General features: G+C 47.5%; 1 protein-coding gene across 1 annotated transcript in view; it reads right to left on the bottom strand.

Moving 5' to 3' along the window:
* Window positions 1-18,061, bottom strand: part of FBXL13 (F-box and leucine rich repeat protein 13) — a 400,423-nt gene that overhangs the window by 281,893 nt on the left and 100,469 nt on the right. The gene's annotated exons all lie outside the window — the stretch shown is intronic.

Here is an 18,061-nt window from a genome sequence, read left to right as displayed (position 1 = left end):
GCGAGGAACATCTCCTACCGGCATCACCGCGGCTTCCGCAGGTTATGCGGAAGGAAGGAGGTGGGCGGGATGTTTACATCCTGCTCATCTCTGCCCCTCCGCTCCTATGGGCCGCCTGCCGTGTGATGTCGCAGTGACGCCGCACGACCCGCCCCCTTAATAAGGAGGTGGGTCGCCGGCCAGAGCGACGGTCGCAGGGCAGGTGAGTGCATGTGAAGCCGGCGTAGCGATAATTTTCGCTACGCCAGGTTTCACAAGATATTGTACCTGCGACGGGGGCGGGGACTATCGCATGCGACATCGCAGCATCGGCTTGCGATGCCGCAACGTGCAAAGCCCGCCTAGGTCTCATGAAGCAATTTGTAAAAGCATTGCCAACTGACGGCGACTGTTTTAAGTACATCATGTTGGCACTTCCTGGACTGTCCATTGAAAAAATCAAGGCTGGTGTGTTTGATGGGCGACAAATTCGACAGCTCATCAAAGATGAACATTTCACCGGGACTATGTCAGATCTTGAGAAGAATGCTTGGTTATCATTCAAAGACGTTGTCAAGAACTTTCATGGAAATACATGTGCAAGTAATTACAAAGAAATTGTTAAGAAACTATTGGAGAGCTACAAAGCACTTGGTTGCAACATGTGTATTAAACTACATTTTCTGCATTGTCATCTTGCCAACTTTCCGGAAAATCTTGGTGCTGTTAGCGATGAGCAAGGTGAACGATTTCACCAAGATTTGAAGGTTATGGAAGACCGTTACCAGGGTAGATGGCATGTACATATGATGGCTGACTATTGCTGGAGCATCAAACATGATTGTCCTCAAGTTAAACACTCCAGAAAAAGCTATAAATGTACATTTTTACCTTAAATACTTGCATATATATATATATATATATATATATATATATATATATATATATATATATATCCTTTGTAGAAAACATGATAGTGTTAAAAAACATATTTGACATGCCTATTTCTTATATATTTCATTTTTTGTTCATAATTGTACTATTTAAAAAAAACAAACACTTTTTAGGTACAGTAGTTTACATATTTTTGAGAAGACAAAAATCCTATAGTTCAAAAACTTGACGTGATAGAGAAAAACTGAGATCATTTCTGGATTCAGCATCCAAAAATTAATTAAGAACAGTTGTCTGACCTAACTCCTAAATAATTGCGTTCCCCAGTGTTATCAGTATTTTCCATGTGCTTAAATGGATTTATGCTGGTGACATTCAGTTCATACAAGTTCTGGATGCAGGCAGGTGGCTTGCTTTCATCTGTGGTATCATTGCTGAAACCTTGTTGAACTTCTACCTGAGTCATATGTGGATAAGTAGCTCATGCGTTTTTCCCCTGTGTGTCCTGCTTGCATCTTCTATAGTTGTTCAGTGGGGTTGACAAAGAGCTCATCCCACCCGTTCCCTATTTAGGGTCCAGCACCAGGGATGTTTAGGGTCAGGTATCATGGTTGGTACATAGGTGTGGAACCTATCTAGGGTGGTGAGGGTCCCCAGGGACCAGTGGTAAGTTTCCTAGACACCGGGTTTAATTTCCCTTCCCTTTCGCTGTTCGCTTGGTATTTCCCAATACCTAGCGTGACAGAACCGCGGCGATGAGTCAGCTTTTTATGGGGGTGAACATTGGGAATGAGAAGGGGTTGTCTAAGTAGTGGACAGCCCCTTTAAAATACATACCGATTACTGTCGTTGCTCTTTCTAGCGCTGCTCCATTCTTCTACTGCATCATGTAACCACAATGCTGAATTGTTGGCTGAATTTCGACAGTAAAAACACTGTTCAAAACGCCTGTTTTTCAGCACTTTGCGTTTTTTATGGTGTTTTTGACCCGTTTTTCAGATGTGGATTACATGTGTGATTTATCTACAGTACATATTTAATAAAGTTAGTTTCATTTACCAAAAATTCAGAAGAAAAAAACATGCGTGTGCAAGAGATTCATGAAATCTCATAGCTTTTGCTGGTACATTAAATTGCAGCATTTAATTTGCATAAAAAGACACTGAAAAAAATGACTGCAAAAATGCAACGTGTGAACATAGCCTAAAGGCCTCGTTACACGCAACAACATCGCTAACAAGATGTCGTTGGGGTCACGGAATTCGTGACGCACATCCGGCCTCGTTAGCGACGTTGTTGCGTGTGACACGTACGAGTGACCGCTAATGATGCAAAATACTCACCAAATCATTGATTGTTGACACATCGTCCATTTCCCAAATATCGTTGCTGGTGCTGAACGCAGGTTGTTCGTCGTTCCTGAGGCAGCACACATGGCTACGTGTGACACCCCAGGAACGATGAACAACACCATACCTGCATCTTCCGGCAACAAGGTGGGCGTGACTTTCATGCGGCTGCTCTCTGCCCCTCCTCTTCTATTGGATGCCCGCCATGTGACGTCGCTGTGACGCCGCACAAACCGCCCCCTTAGAAAAGACGCTGTTTGCCGGCAACAGCGACGTCGTTAGGAAGGTAAGTATGTGTGACGGGTACTAGCGATTTTGTACGGCACGGGCAGCGATTTTGCCCGTGACGCACAAATGACGAGGGCGAGTGCTTTCACAAGTGACATCGCAAGCGATGTCGCTGCGTGTAAAGCAGCCTTTACCCTACGATGTGTGCTGCAACTCATTGTTTTTAATGTTACATTTTTAAATGCTCCTTTTGGGAATTGTACACAGGAATACCCATTAAGGTTACCAATTTGATCCTGTCCTATGTAGTCTACACTGGAAATTAAACAGCGAAGTGCTGCCATCTGTGGGTTGGACCTTAGCTTACACAAAGGACAGTTAGCCTGAAAATAACAGAATGATTCAACATTTGATCCAGATTTTTGCATAAATCAAAATGAGACTGTAAGTTCAGGAAACCTGCTATTAGTCTGGGCACTGAGGTCCATGTATGAATGAGGAATATGCTTCTGTCAACCTGGCATTACCCAGTTCCTTTCACAAAGTAATATCCTAAGTTAAACATTTCATCATCTGTGGCCAAAGTGAAATTTCCACTGAAATAAGCAATTGTGCCACTACAGCAAATAAAATAATAGTTGTACTTATTGCACATACTGTATATTTGTATGGCTACCATGTTTACAGAATATCTTGTGCAGTCTGTAAAAATGGGGCACTTCTTTTCCCCAGTCAATGAAAAACATGCATCCATGAGTTTTTTGATGCTGGTGATCATTGTGATTGCAACCAATTTAATATACTTATTGGAAAATACTATCAGCATTTACGGTGAGCTTTAAAATACAGATTCAGGCACCAGTCATCAATATGTTTATGCTAGAAATCTTGAGACTGAAAAAAAAATTGCACAAAAATGGTGAGATTTTTGACGTTTTCACATACGTTTTGGCTAGCTCTGCCAGAAACAAGACGGAGGCAGAACAATGCATGTTGACACCCACTTGTCAAATTCATGATAAGCTGTGGCATACATTATGCCACAAATCTTATTTGTGTTCCACACTGGAGTTAGATTTGTGGGGAGGCGCGCATCACTTTTAGGACTTGGTTCCACTTGTGCATATTTTCCGATGTGAGAGCATTGGAAGCGACATGCTAATGACCCTCTGCTGCGAGTGTGAGCCGAGAGTCATGTGACTGTGATCCGATCTTGCAATCAGATCACAGGTGCGGAGAGGATGGAGGGAGCACTTTCTCTCTCTCCTCCGTAACATGTCTCTGCATACTGTATATCGCACTGCAGGTGGATGACATCCGAGTGCAGTGCGATGTTTCACACGCATCCTTAGACTTGTATGGGTGCTTGTGAGCCGAGACTCGCTGCCAAACGCAGCATGCTGCGATTCTTTTCTCAGGCCGATATGGCATAAGAAATCAATCATAGATGGACACTGCCTCATAGTTTTGCACAGGTGCGAGTATAATGCAATGTTTTATTGGATTGCACTTGTCTGTGCAAAACGCAAGTGGAACTGAGGTCTTAAGATGGGCCTCTCATTGGATCAGGAGCCTCTGACTTCAGCATGCACCTTCATCATCAACAATGCAAGTCTAAAGCAGGTTTTACACGCTGCGACAGCGCTAGCCGATGCTAGCGATGCCGAGCGCGATAGCACCCGCCCCCGTCGTACCGCTGATATGCGTTGATCGCTGCCGTAGCGACTATTATCGCTATGGCAGCGTCACACGCACTTACCTGCCCTGCGACGTCGCTGTGACCGGCGATCCACCTCCTAAGGGGGCGGTTCGTTCAGCGTCACAGCGACGTCATAGCAGCATCACTGAACCGCTGCCCAATAGAAAAGGAGGGGAGGAGATGAGCGGCCGGAACCTTCCGTCCACCTCCTTCCTTCCTCCTTTTCCGGTGGAGGCAGGTAAGGAGATGTTTGTCGTTCCAGCAGCGTCACACAAAGCGATGTGTGATGCAGCTGGAGCGACAAACAATATCGTACTGTCGCTGCAGCGATATTATGGAAATGAGCGAAGTGACAACGAGCTACGATATCGCACGTATTTGCGCTCGTTGATCGTCGCTCATTTGCGTCACACGCTGCGATGTCGCTACCGGCGCCGGATGTGCGTCACTACCGACGTGACCCCGACAATATATCGGTAGCGACATCGCAGCGTGTAAAACCCGCTTTAATGAATTAGGACAATACACATTGATCATTTGTGATCCATTATAACTTTCCATAAACAAATACTGGCTGCCCATGATGTTTGGATAAGTTGTAAAGAAAAAATGTAAGCTGTAAAAAAAATAACTGAAAGATACACCCCAAAAACTTCAAATTGGCAACACTGATATTTAGACACTTGTGGTCTGCTCAACTTTCAGATATGTTTCCAGAATCATAGATATGAAGGCTGTTAGAACTCAAAAATATGATTTTGTAGGGGTGTGGCGGCTGTGTAATGTGAGAGGATGTAATTCCTGTGCTTTCTGGAACTTTTAACTGACTTAACGTGCTCCACTGCAGAGGAGTGGGACATGAAGAAGGGAAAGACCTCAAGGAGCTCTGAGCAAGAGATTCAAGATAGTGCCACAACATCTGCAGCTTCAGCTAAAGCAAGGCAGATGGTTGCGCAGCAGAGGGAAACAGCGGCTAAACTAGAACGGTTTGCCAGATCTACATCTCAGGCCGAAAAAGGGGACTCATTAAAGCCAGCAAAGCAACCGGGTCAGTCAGAGTCAAGCAGTTCTGCTGGCAAAGCAAGGTATGACGCACTCTCCACACACCATAACTGAGGACTAGAGATGAGCGAGGTTCGAGGTTCGCCAATTTCATGTTCGAGTGATTTTGGGGTGGTGTTCGAGTCGTTCGACGAACTCGAACGATTTGGTAAAAGTTCGGTAGTTCGAGTTACGTTCGAGAACGGTTCGATCAACAAAAAGCGTAGCTAGTTACTAGCTGGCTTCTCACTGTAATAGTGTGAGTCACTGTGAATCATGATATTATCAAAATTCAGCATATAGTGTGCGGGGGGTTTGGATGGGGTTTAGATCAGTGCTGCTGCTGAGTGCTGAAAGAATGCCGATCGCAATTTTTTTTTTCTAACCGCACGTACAGTGGGGCGGGCCAGGCTGTCAGCCAATCACAGACACACACACAGCAAAGTGGATTTTTGCCAGACAAGCAAGGGCATGTGTCATAGGCTGTGCATGTCACATGTCTTTGCTCTATAAGATCCGGCCATTTTCCTCGTCGCCGCCATTATCTCTCTGGTGCGGGTGGGTGACAGTCACCGCTCCCGCTCCCACTGCTGCTGCTGTGTGCGCTATAGACATACAGTGCAATCTACACAGCGCTTTAGGGATTAGGGACTACTTGTAATTTCAGCCCTTTTCAGGGCTGCATTACAGCCGTTCATAGCCATTGTTGCTAGGCAGGTCCGTGCCAACGCTGTGCAGGGCTTTAGATAACAGCGTCTCGCTACATCAGCTCAGGCAATTCCTAACTTAGTGTTCCTCTGGTGCCAAGCAAGGTACACCACCTCTGCATTTTATACACCTGCCCATTTTTGCTATGCAATTTTTATAGCAAATAGTGCTGACACTTAGTGGCATACTAAAAGTGTCTGGGATACTAACTTAGTGTTCCTCTGGTGCCAAGCAAGGTACACCACCTCTGCATTTTACACACCTGCTATTTTTGCTATGCAATTTTAATAGCAAACAGTGCCGACACTTAGTGGCATACTAAAAATGTCTGGGATACTAACTTAGTGTTCCTCTGGTGCCAAGCAAGGTACACCACCTCTGCATTTCACACACCTGCCCATTTCTGCAACGCAATTTTAATTTCAAAAACTGCTGACACTTTTAAGGGCATAGTAAAATTGTCAGGGATACAACCTTAGGGTTCCTGTCCTGTCAAGCAAGGTACACCACATGTGCATTCTACACCCCTCTCCATTTCTGCTACGCAATTTTAATTACAAAAAGTGCTGACACTTTTAGGGGCATAGTAAAATTGTCAGGGATACTACCTTAGGGTTCCTGTCCGGTCAAGCAAGCAACACCACATGTACATTCTACACTCCTCTCCATTTCTGCTATGCAATTTTTAACTGCAGGTAGTCCAGGCAATCTGTGACGACGGTGCAGGCATGGATATAATGTTGCCTTCATCCAAAGGTGGTTCTCTTGATGTCTGAGAGAGCTCAACACCAGCAGCTGTTTCCACTTCAAAAACAACTGACGACCTGCCAATCACACTGCCTGTAGCGGGTTTAAGGGGTGGAAGGTCAGCGTCAAAAAACATGTGTGACTGCTGTCCCCACAGTCACAGAGGATGAAGAGCACGCAGATGCACTTGATGGGGCAGACAGTGCTTGCACAGCCCCGCTAGGCCGCATTGTAGCACAGTGAACTTCCCATTGCGACGTATGATTAATTTAAAGTAGTGTACAGGGTGGGCTCCCCAGTATACAGCAAAACAACACACTAGGAAAAGGACTCTAGGCAGTTGGGTTGATAAATGATTGTTTAACTTTCCAAAAACAAACAACAAGAACCATGCATAAAACTGAAAGAATAGAAGAATCTATTCACAATTCCAAAAGCCTACACCCCTATGCTGCGACACTTGTAATGGCGATTTATACCCCCTGCTCACTAACTTTTGTCTAACCAAGGGACTGTCTAAACAGTTGCCCACTACCTGGTAATCCCTCTGCGTAGCAGGAGTAATTGTGTGTGTGTGTGTGTGTGTGTGTGTGTAAACACGACTTAGGGGTGCTTCACACATAGCGAGATCGCTACCGAAATCGCTGCTACGTCACGGTTTTGGTCACGAAACAGTGACCTCATTAGCGATCTCGCTGTGTGTGACACTGAGCAGCGATCTGGCCCCTGCTGTGAGATCGCTGCTCGTTACACACAGCCCTGGTTCGTTTTCTTCAAAGGCGCTCTCCCGCTGTGACGCACACATCGCTGTGTGTGACAGCGAGAGAGAGCGACGAAATGAAGCGAGCAGGGAGCAGGAGCCGGCATCTGGCAGCTGCGGTAAGCTGTAACCAAGATAAACATCGGGTAACCAAGGGAAGCCCTTTCCCTGGTTACCCGATATTTACCTTCGTTACCAGCCTCCGCCGCTCTCGGTGCCAGTGCCGGCTCCCTGCTCTCTGCACATGTAGCTGCAGTACACATCAGGTAATTAACCCGATGTGTACTGTAGCTAGGAGAGCAGGGAGCCAGCTCTAAGCAGTGTGCGCGGCTCCCTGCTCTCTGCACATGTAGCTGCAGTACACATCGGGTTAATTAACCCGATGTGTACTGTAGCTAGGAGAGCAAGGAACCAGCGCTAAGCAGTGTGCGCGGCTCCCTACTCTCTGCACATGTAGCTGCAGTACACATCGGGTTAATTAACCCGATGTGTACTGTAGCTAGGAGAGCAAGGAGCCAGCGCTAAGCAGTGTGCGCGGCTCCCTGCTCTCTGCACATGTAGCTGCAGTACACATCGGGTTAATTAACCCGATGTGTACTGTAGCTAGGAGAGCAAGGAGCCAGCGCTAAGCAGTGTGCGCGGCTCCCTGCTCTCTGTACATGTAGCGACGTTATGATTGCTGCTGCGTCGCTGTGTTTGACAGCTAAGCAGCGATCATAACAGCGACTTACAAGGTCGCTGTTACGTCACAGAAAATGGTGACGTAACAGCGACGTCGTTGTCGCTGTCGCTATGTGTGAACCCAGCCTTATCAGTGTCGCATCACAAGAGTTTACAACCTATCTACCTAAACATAGACAAAACCCATTACCCCCCCTGAATACTCTTGTTAGGGGTGCTTCACACATAGCGAGATCGCTACCGAAATCGCTGCTACGGCACGGTTTTGGTGACGCAACAGTGACCTCATTAGCGATCTCGCTGTGTGTGACACTGAGCAGCGATCTGGCCCCTGCTGCGAGATCGCTGCTCGTTACACACAGCCCTGGTTCGTTTAATTCAAAGGCGCTCTTCCGCTGTGACACACAGATCGCTGTGTGTGACAGTGAGAGAGCGACAAATGAAGCGAGCAGGGAGCAGGAGCCGGCGTCTGGCAGCTGCAGTAAGCTGTAACCAGGGTAAACATCGGGTAACCAAGGTGGTTACCCGATATTTACCTTAGTTACCAGCCTCCGCAGCTCTCACGCTGCCTGTGCTGCCGGCTCCGGCTCTCTGCACATGTAGCTGCAGTACACATCGGGTTAATTAACCCGATGTGTACTGTAGCTAGGAGAGCAGGGAGCCAGCGCTAAGCAGTGTGCGCGGCTCCCTGCTCTCTGCACATGTAGCTGCAGTACACATCGGGTTAATTAACCCGATGTGTACTGTAGCTAGGAGAGCAAGCAGCCAGCGCTAAGCAGTGTGCGCGGCTCCCTGCTCTCGCGGTTATGATCGCTGCTTCGGCTGCTGTGTTTGACAGCTAAGCAGCGATCATAACAGCGACTTACAAGGTCGCTGTTACGTCACAGAAAATGGTGACGTAACAGCGACCTCATTGTCGCTGTCGCTTAGTGTGAACCAGCCCTTAGCTGAAGCCTCACAGATAAGGCAGATGATAACAGTGTGAAGGCAAACCACACAGCTCAGCAACACAGTCCTGAAAATCTTGTAAAACAACAGTCCATGCAAACATGTGTCGCTGTCACTCTATAATTTTAACTGTAACTGACAAATTGACAGAGCAGAGGCATCAAGTCTTATTGTCTATATAGTCGGCCGAAGCAGAACAGATTTGTGTTTTGCAAAGAAAACAAAGTGTTGCGTGCATGCATTACTCTCTGGTCCCAGCGTACCATACCCGGGTACTGTGGTGTCCAGTTTCCATAAATACAGAGTTTACGATGCTCTCCCGGTAAACAGTATAGACTTTTCCGGAAGAATGTTGGTCTCCGACACAGGATGCTGCTCACAGGCGTTACGGTCATCCTCACCAAACTCCAACACGAGTCCCCTCACAATTCACAGAATTGTTTCCGCAGTGGCTCCTTGCTGAAACGCACACCTTTAGCTTTTCCTTCACTTCACAGACAGCACCTCCTCCTCTCTCCAAGTCCACAGCCAAATACTGTTTTGCTATTGCTATATTGACCAAACGGTCAAAGGAAGATGCAAAAAAACAGCAGCTCCTTGTGGGTAGTCTGCAACAATGCATGCAATGAACGACAAGTAAGCATGTTGCATTCACAGTGGATAAAGCTCAATACACCCTCACGCTATCACTTCATATCCATGTGACAGTTCATGTACGAAGTACTCAAAGTAGTGAGTTTTTGGCCTCTTAGAGATTGGTGACAAATCTTACAGATGACATGACTTGGGTGATCTTTTGCTATGTAAAAAAAGCCCCAGGCTAGGCACGGCTTACAGCCCATGAGACCTGCAGAGCCACCACCACTTCTGCTCAGAGTCAGAGTTGTGGCTGAGGATTCAGTTGTTGACGTGCTTCCAGTACTTTGTCTCTGTCCAGGAAGACACAACGTAACCTCGTCGTCAGTAGCATGCTCCTCCACCTCCTCTTCTGACCTCATCGACTGGCTGACTTTGGTTTGACAGTAAGTTGGGTCTCCAACCTCATCATCACCCTGTGTGTTTTCACTCCCCTTGTCCTGACTCCTCTGAGCCAACCTCTTCCTGCCCTGACCGAATAGTAAAGTTGTCATTCCAATCAGGTATCTGAGTCTCCTCAGCATGTTCCTCATTGTCTCCACCAGGATGATTTACATTTTGGGAATGAGGGTGTACATTATGATCAGCACCTTCTTCATCGGGTCCTGGATCCGACTTACAAAGCTTCTGGGCATCAGTGCAGATCATTTCCTTGTCTGTACTCACTGCAGCTTTGGAGCAGACCTCTGATTCCCAGGTTATTGTGTGACTGAACAGCTCTGCAGACTCAACCATCTCTGTTACCCCATACTCAGCAGGGCTGGTGGAAACTTGTGAGATGTTAGGAAGCAAGTGCGATTGGGTTGAGAACACAGAGGAATGGAGTATTTGGGATATTGAAGTTGAGGTGGAGGAGAGGCCACTTGATGGAGCACTGGAGATCCATTGAAGCACCTGCTCTTTTGTTGCCTCATCTACATTTGGTAGCGATGGTCGTGTCCCTGAAAAAAGGGATCATATCAGATTATCCAAGGGAAGAAGTACACCTCTTATTTTGGCTGGTAGTTGGTGTTATGAATCGGTGCCGCCGAAGATGCAAGCAGCCAGATGTGGTTCCAGTTGCACCCAGGCGTCAGCTGCCATTTTTGTCTGTCCCTCGGGTCATCCAGCTGGCTGCTTCCTCATCCATTCCTCTCCTTGTCTAAGTGTGGAGAGACGGATAGTGCACATGCGTGTTTGCTGATATACCCCAGACACAGCCTAAGTACAGTGTGTCGTCTAGTGAACATGCTCAGCATGACTGTGCCATTCCTGAGGCTAAGTCCTCAGTTAGTGCTACTGAGCATGCTCCCACACTTAGATAAAAGCCTCTTTGCACAGGTACTTGGACTCCGTGCCATGTGTAAGTTCTGTGTTGGGCCTACAGAGCATGCAGAAGCTGATAGTCTGTTTTCTGAGACTGTTTTCAGGCAAATGAGCATGCTCAGGCACTTAGTGCATCAGAGGCTAGGTCCATAAAGGAACTCAATGGCCATGTCAGTGAGGTGTCCAGAGGGCATCAGGTGTCCTGATGATGTGGCCACTCCGGACTGGCTTGCAGAGGCCCGCCCCTATGATTTGGTACCTCATCATTGTTCGTCAGACGATGACTGGTGAGTTGTTTGGGGCGTGGCTGCCATGAGGTCATCTTTGAAGTGGAGGTTACGGATAGGCCGCTGGTTATGTCACTGATGACGTGGCACTCTGATTTTGGCTCATGGAGGTGCATTGTTGTCCACCCTGGGTTGGGGCGGACCCAGGTTAGAAAAGGGGCTGGAGACAACAAGGAGGTGCGCAGTCTTCTATTATGCTCAGACAGAGTACACCTCCATGTGTTGAACCCATTGCGGCTTTAGGCCAGAGGTAGGCAGGGATAGGGCGTCGGTGCAGGACGCCACCACACTTGGTAACGCAGAATGGTTACGACCAGCTCCTGTCCTACCAGTCCTGCTACTGCAGCACAGTGGCATTAACTGGTCTGCTGCTGCGCCTGCTGTCCACAGGTGTGCCCCCTACGCACACGGACAGCGTACCCAATGGCCCCTGTGTTGTTAACAGGGAGTTCCTGGGCTGGGTGGGTGTGTGGACCCTGTGATGCTAACAGGGTTCCCAGTCACCCTGACTGGCAATTGGGATATATACCACCTTATCCAAATCTGCCAGTCCCCCCGTAACAGATGGTGTTTCTTCAGCAGATGTTACTATTGCTTAACCACCAAACCCACGGACACAAACTTTTTTCCCCTTTACAACTCACCTGTTCCCCTTTCCACCAGCATATGGCCTTTTTCCACTCATTTTGTATATGATCAAATTTGCAACTCTGCAGGGACACCCTACTCAACGCTGTCTCAGCACAGCATCCAACCCTCGGTCCCTCAGATGTGGACAAGTGAAAGACCATTTCCTCCTAGCCATGACAAAGCGTTGAGATTCACTCTGTGCAGCACTGGTGTTTAGTGGAAAAGCCGATCTAAGATTGCGTATCAGCTTCTGCTCATACTCCTACATACGTGCGTCCCTTTCTATGGCAGGACTTATTTTGCCAAATTTTGTCTTGTACCGGGGATCTAAGGCGGGCTTTGCACACTGCGACATCGCAGGTGCGATGTCGGTGGGGTCAAATTGAAAGTGACGCACATCCGGCATCGCATGCGACATCGCAGTGTGTAAAGCCTGGATGATACGATTAACGAGCGCAAAAGCGTCGTAATCGTATCATCGGTACAGCGTCGGCGTAATTCATAATTACGCCGATGCGATGGTCCGATGTTGTTCCTCGCTCCTGCGGCAGCACACATCGCTGTGTGTGAAGCCGCAGGAGCGAGGAACATCTCCTACCGGCGTCACTGCGGCTTCCGTAGGATATGCGGAAGGAAGGAGGTGGGCAGGATGTTTACATCCTGCTCATCTCCGCCCCTCCGCTCCGATTGGCCGCCTGCCGTGTGACGTCGCAGTGTCGCCGCACGACCCGCCCCCTTAACAAGGAGGCGGGTCGCCGGCCACAGGGACGTCGCACGGCAGGTGAGCGTGTGTGTGAAGCTGGCGTAGCGATAATTTTCACTACGCCAGCTATCACCACATATCGCTGCTGCGATGGGGGCGGGCACTATCGCACTCGGTATCGCAGCATCGGCCTGCGATGTCGCAGTGTGCAAAGTGCCCCTAAGAGTCTGGCAACCCAGTAGTCAGCATTCCTTCGAATTCGGATAATCCAAGGGTCATGTTGTAAGTAGTGCAGCAAGAAGGCGCTCATGTGTCTTGTGCATCCAGGAGGACCAAGTCCTTGGTGTGTTGGTGGCGGGGAGGTGATAATCATGCTTCCTTCCTCTGCCCTCTCCCCCTAACCTCGCAAAACAGAAATGTGATCAAGCTCTCCCTCATCTACTGAGTCTTCCATGCCCATCGCCAGTTCGTCCTCCATTTCTTCCTGAGCTCCTGCACCTTCCTCAACAGTTTAACTGATACTATGCGCCCTTGTTAATCCTTCTCCCCCACCGTCCCATGCCTGCCGCCTTGGTGCTGCTGAACGTGTGGACCATGTACATCTTGTTATCCCTTCCGCATATGACTCCTCCTGTACTTCCTCCCCTTCCTCTTGTCCAACCACCTGAATAATGTTTAGAGTGTGCTCCAGCATGTAGATGACCGGAATTGTCATAATGGTAATGGCATCGTCAGCGCTTAACATCTTCGTCGCCATTTGTAAACTGTGAAGAAGAGTGCATAGGTACTTATTCTGAGACCACTCCAGCAGCATGATCTGCCCCACCTCTGGATCTCGTTAGCCCAGGCTAAGGTATTGCATAGTCATAACGTATTGCAGCAGGGCTCGCCGGTGCTGCCACAGGCGCTGCAACATGTGCAGATTCAACTTCCTGCAAGTCGGCAAATTGCATTGCAGGCGGTGAACAGGCAGACCGAAAGTCTTCTGGAGCGATGCAAGTTGTTCAGCTTCTGGGTGTGAATGGTGGAAGTGGGCACATAGCGAGCGTACCCTCTGCAGAAGGCCATGTAGGCTAGGATAGTGGTTTAAAAATTGCTGGACAACCAGTTTGAACACGTCAGCCATACAAGGCACCCAGTTTTGCATCATTGTCGCACATGGCTGTTACGTCACCACCGGAGTCCGCTCCAGCAACTTGTACTCCGATCGCCAGGTGACACCGTGTTCCTTTTATAGATAGTGCTGTTGATGGGAGAGGAGTCGATGCCAGCGGCGCCGGTGGCTGCAGGTTCCGCACAGCCACTGGGCTGGGTTACCTTGAGATCTGCAGTACCAATGGCTGACTGTAGGTGGTTGTTGTCTCACAGCTAAAGTAACATCATTCAGCTACAACCAATGGGAAGACACCACACCCTTTTTTAGGCCCCTCTTGTCTGCTGACCCCTGCCAGACATAGTTCTGAACTTCTGGTTCCTGTTCCACCCAGTTCTGTTTTGTGATTTTGTGTGCTGACTACCGCTTGTTTCCTGACTACGTCTCCTGCCTGATGTTTATGTACCTCTTTGCCCGATCCGCATTAGACCTCTGATTGTTTTCTGATTAAGTCCTGGCCGTCCGATTCTGTTCCTGTTCCTCAATTCATGTTTTGACCCTGCCTGACTACTACTGTCTCGGACTGCAGTCTTCCACAGGTATTGATCACCTTTGGCCCTGTGTAATTCAAAATCCCTGTATAGGGGTTAAAGGGTTTCAGGGTTCTAGGGGTGCAGCTTGTTGAGTGGCTTCCCTCTAGCCTATCCTTTACAGCCCGTATGAGTGTGTGGATCCAGGCAGGCATTATACCGTGTCCTCTGCAGAAGGCCATGAAGGCCGGGATAGTGGTTTCAAAATTGCTGGACAACCAGGTTCAGCACGTGAGCCATACAAGGCACGTGTGTCACATTGTCCCGGCGAAGGGCCGCACCCAGGTTTGCATCAGTGTTGCACACGGCCTTCCCTGGCTGCTGGTTGAGTGGAGACAACCATTGATGAAACTCGGTCTCCAGAGCTAACCGTCCACAACTTCTCAGCGGTGTGACTCACATTTCCCATACATTTCAAAGTAAAGAGTTGACCGCCTGATGGCGTTGAGCTCTGCTGCCAGCATAGTAAGGAGGTGTGCGTGATTCTTTGTGCACAGTTACAACGCGGGTGGCCTTACCAGACAGGTTTTGAGCGGAGGTTGAAGACCTAGACGAGGTTGAGGAGGCAGAAGCAGTGTAGGAACTTCTACATACAGAGGAAGGATTGACACACAACTCGTGGGGACGGCAAGACTTGTACAACAGACCCTTCTCCATCTCTCACCATAGTTACCCAGTGCCCAGTCAGCGACATGGTGACTGGGCCAAGTATCTGTGGTGAAATGCACCCTGTCACACACAGAGTTTCTCAAGGAAGCGGTGATGTTGTGTGCGACATGCTGGTGTAGCACGGGCACGCCTTTCTTGGAGAAGGAGTGGCGACTGGGCATCGGCTCTTGGGGCACTGCGATGGGCATAAGGTCTCGAAAATCCTTTGTGTCAAAAGGGTGGAAAGGCAGCATTTCTGTAGCCAACCGCTTGCAGATGCTGAAAGTCAACCTCTTAGGCATGTATTGCCCTTCTAAAATCATGTAAAACACAGCAAGGGGACTCCAATCACAGTCTCCCTCGTTTCCAAAAATTGGGACACACACACACCACTTCACTGGCATTAGTTGTCCCCCAGTTGCAAACTTAAAAAGATGATTTGCATGAAGCACTCTCAAAAATACACCAGCCTTTCGCCTCCCCTGGATGACACAAGGGTAGAAACGTCCTTGCGGATCCATGAATTGTTCATCTTGATGAACGTTAGTCTGTCCACATTTTCACTGGACAGACGCGTGCACTTATCTGTCAGCACACACCCAGCAGAACTGAAGACACGTTCCGAGAGAACGCTGAATGCAGGAAACGACAAGATCCCCAAGGCATAAGTGGCGAGCTCAGGCAATTTATCCAGATTGGAAGCCCAAAATGAGCAAGGCTCAAGTTGCACAGTAATGGCATCGATGTTCACTTGCAGATACTCCGATATCTGAGTCTCCTCCTCTTTTTACTCGTCCAGCTCTTTTGTTTTCGCATGAGTATATGTCCTTGTCACTTTCCCATGTGTTTGTGGTGTCTTGGGAGTTGTTTCTCACCTTTTGGACACCTTTAAAGGTGTTTTCTATGTGTTTTTATGTGTTTGTGTTTGCCTGCCATTGTTTTCAATGGGGTTCGAGTGGTTCGTCGAACGGTTCATCGAACGGTTCGTCGAACGGAGCCTCCGTTTGACGAACCGAACTCGAACTCTAGGGGGGTGGCTCATCTCTACTGAGGACACTGACACAAGCCAGGATGCAGATCCGCAAGGTCAAGGTTTCTCACAGAGTGATAATATCTAGCAGCCTGCTTCTTTTATTAAAGAACCCACTCTTGTGGATATAATGGCAGCAATTGAGCTGTGCAACAAGTCCCTGAATAGTATTACATTTCAAGTAAGATGCAATAAAGAGGAGGTGACCATAGTGAAGCATGAATTGAGGACGTTGGCTGAAAGAACCATTGCATTAGAGGTGAGAGTTATCAAAATGGATGATATGCTTTGGTCTATGAGAAAAGACATACAACAGCATGGGAGAGCCCTAGAAACTATCCGTGCAAAACAAGAGGACCTGGAAAATTGCCTACATAGGAATAATGTTCGACTTGTTGGGGTTTTTGAAAAAGTAGAAGGTAATAGGCTGAATTAAATTTTTGAAGATTGGGAGGTGAAAACATTTGGAAAAGATGTCCTGGACCCACTATGTGCCATCGAACATGTACCATCTATCCTGTACCAAGTAGGCCACTTCCTCTGGGCGGCCCACCACATACAGTGCTTATGAAAATCCTCTATTATAGAGGCAGGGATATACTCTGCACAGCACAGAATATTTCTGACCTATCAATGGATGGGCATAAAGTGTCATAGTCCCTGATTATTCAATTGAGGTCCAGAAAAAATGAACCTAATTCTTGGACAATAAACGCAGGCTTCGCCAAATGAATGTGTCTTGCTCAGTGCTCTACCCTGCAAGGCATAGAGTAGTAGCAAGGACCAATACCCATTTCTTTGAAATGCCAAAGGACGCCCTCACGTGGTTGGACGAGAATGAGAGACATCTTCAGGATACTGGGACTTAAAATCACATCCTTGACCTGAGACAGTTGAATACATATTGAGGGTATCTCCGTGTCTTTGTTCATGCTATGATATTGGACCTTTTCCTTCTTCATTTGTCTTTCTTTCCTCCTTTTTGCCTTTCAACTACCTTCTTTTTTTCTCTCTGCCTTTTTATGCATTCTCCTCTTTTCGTTCCTTTTTTTTGTCGCTAAATGGCCCAGATTGCGTTGTAGGGAAATTCTATATAGTTATAATGTAATGTTTAGAGAGACACAGGGTTATGATGTGTTGCATTTAATATATTTGTTCTGCAAGACAGAGTCTCCTGGATATCTAGTGCTTAGACATTGGTACTTGGTCTTGGCACCTCCTGGCGAGGGGATTGTTTTAGAGACCCCACTGTCTGTATTGATTAGTTTTGGTTAGGGGGTGTATTATTATGGGATGGGTAAATGTCAGGTGGGGACAAGAGGGTAAGTGTGTTGGTTTATTGGAATCATCCCTACCAGGCAGTAAGTATTGATAAGAAAGAGAGGTACTTCTGTATTTTGGGCAGGTAAGCAAATATGAGCTGTATCATAGCAGCTGCATATATACTGTATCACCACTATACTCCAGAAACGTTCTTCAAGATATTCTGCAATTTGATCTTAGGTGGGTAATTTTAATAATACCATAGATTGGTGCTTAGACAGTTTTCAGAGGAAACAAGGGACAGTTGTGATGGGTCTAGCCCCTTTTGGGAATATTTTATGTGAGGTTGACCTTATGGATTTGTGGAAACTCAGAAATTCAGTCTTAAGTGTATACTCAGGCTATTATCCTACTTATGACTCCCTTTCTTGTATAGATTTGGCTCTTGGAAATATGTCGATGGCTGGGCTACTGTACTCAGGGGAATACTTACCCCACTTTCTTTCGGATCATGCTCTGATTAAATTAATTATTCAGTTGGGTCTTACTGAGTGTAACATGCCCATAACTTGACAATTTAATCCATACTGGTTATATCTTTTCTAAATCTAATTAAATCCCTCAATTATTAGAGATTTTTTTTAATAATAATGATTCTACCTGTCACAAGGTTTTTGCCACCTAATCTGAGAGCAGCATAACGCAGGGACAGAGATCCTGATTCCAGCGGTGTAACTTACTGGGTTGCTTAGTGGAGTTTTGATAAAATCACTGTTTAAACAGCAGTAGATTGTCATTAGAGGACTACTTGGCCTGCTGCCAGGTAGCCCAGCATATTCATG

This window comes from Anomaloglossus baeobatrachus, chromosome 4, assembly GCF_048569485.1.
Source record: "Anomaloglossus baeobatrachus isolate aAnoBae1 chromosome 4, aAnoBae1.hap1, whole genome shotgun sequence".
NCBI classification, from domain to species: domain Eukaryota; kingdom Metazoa; phylum Chordata; class Amphibia; order Anura; family Aromobatidae; genus Anomaloglossus; species Anomaloglossus baeobatrachus.
This window is presented reverse-complemented; position numbering and strand designations above follow the sequence as displayed.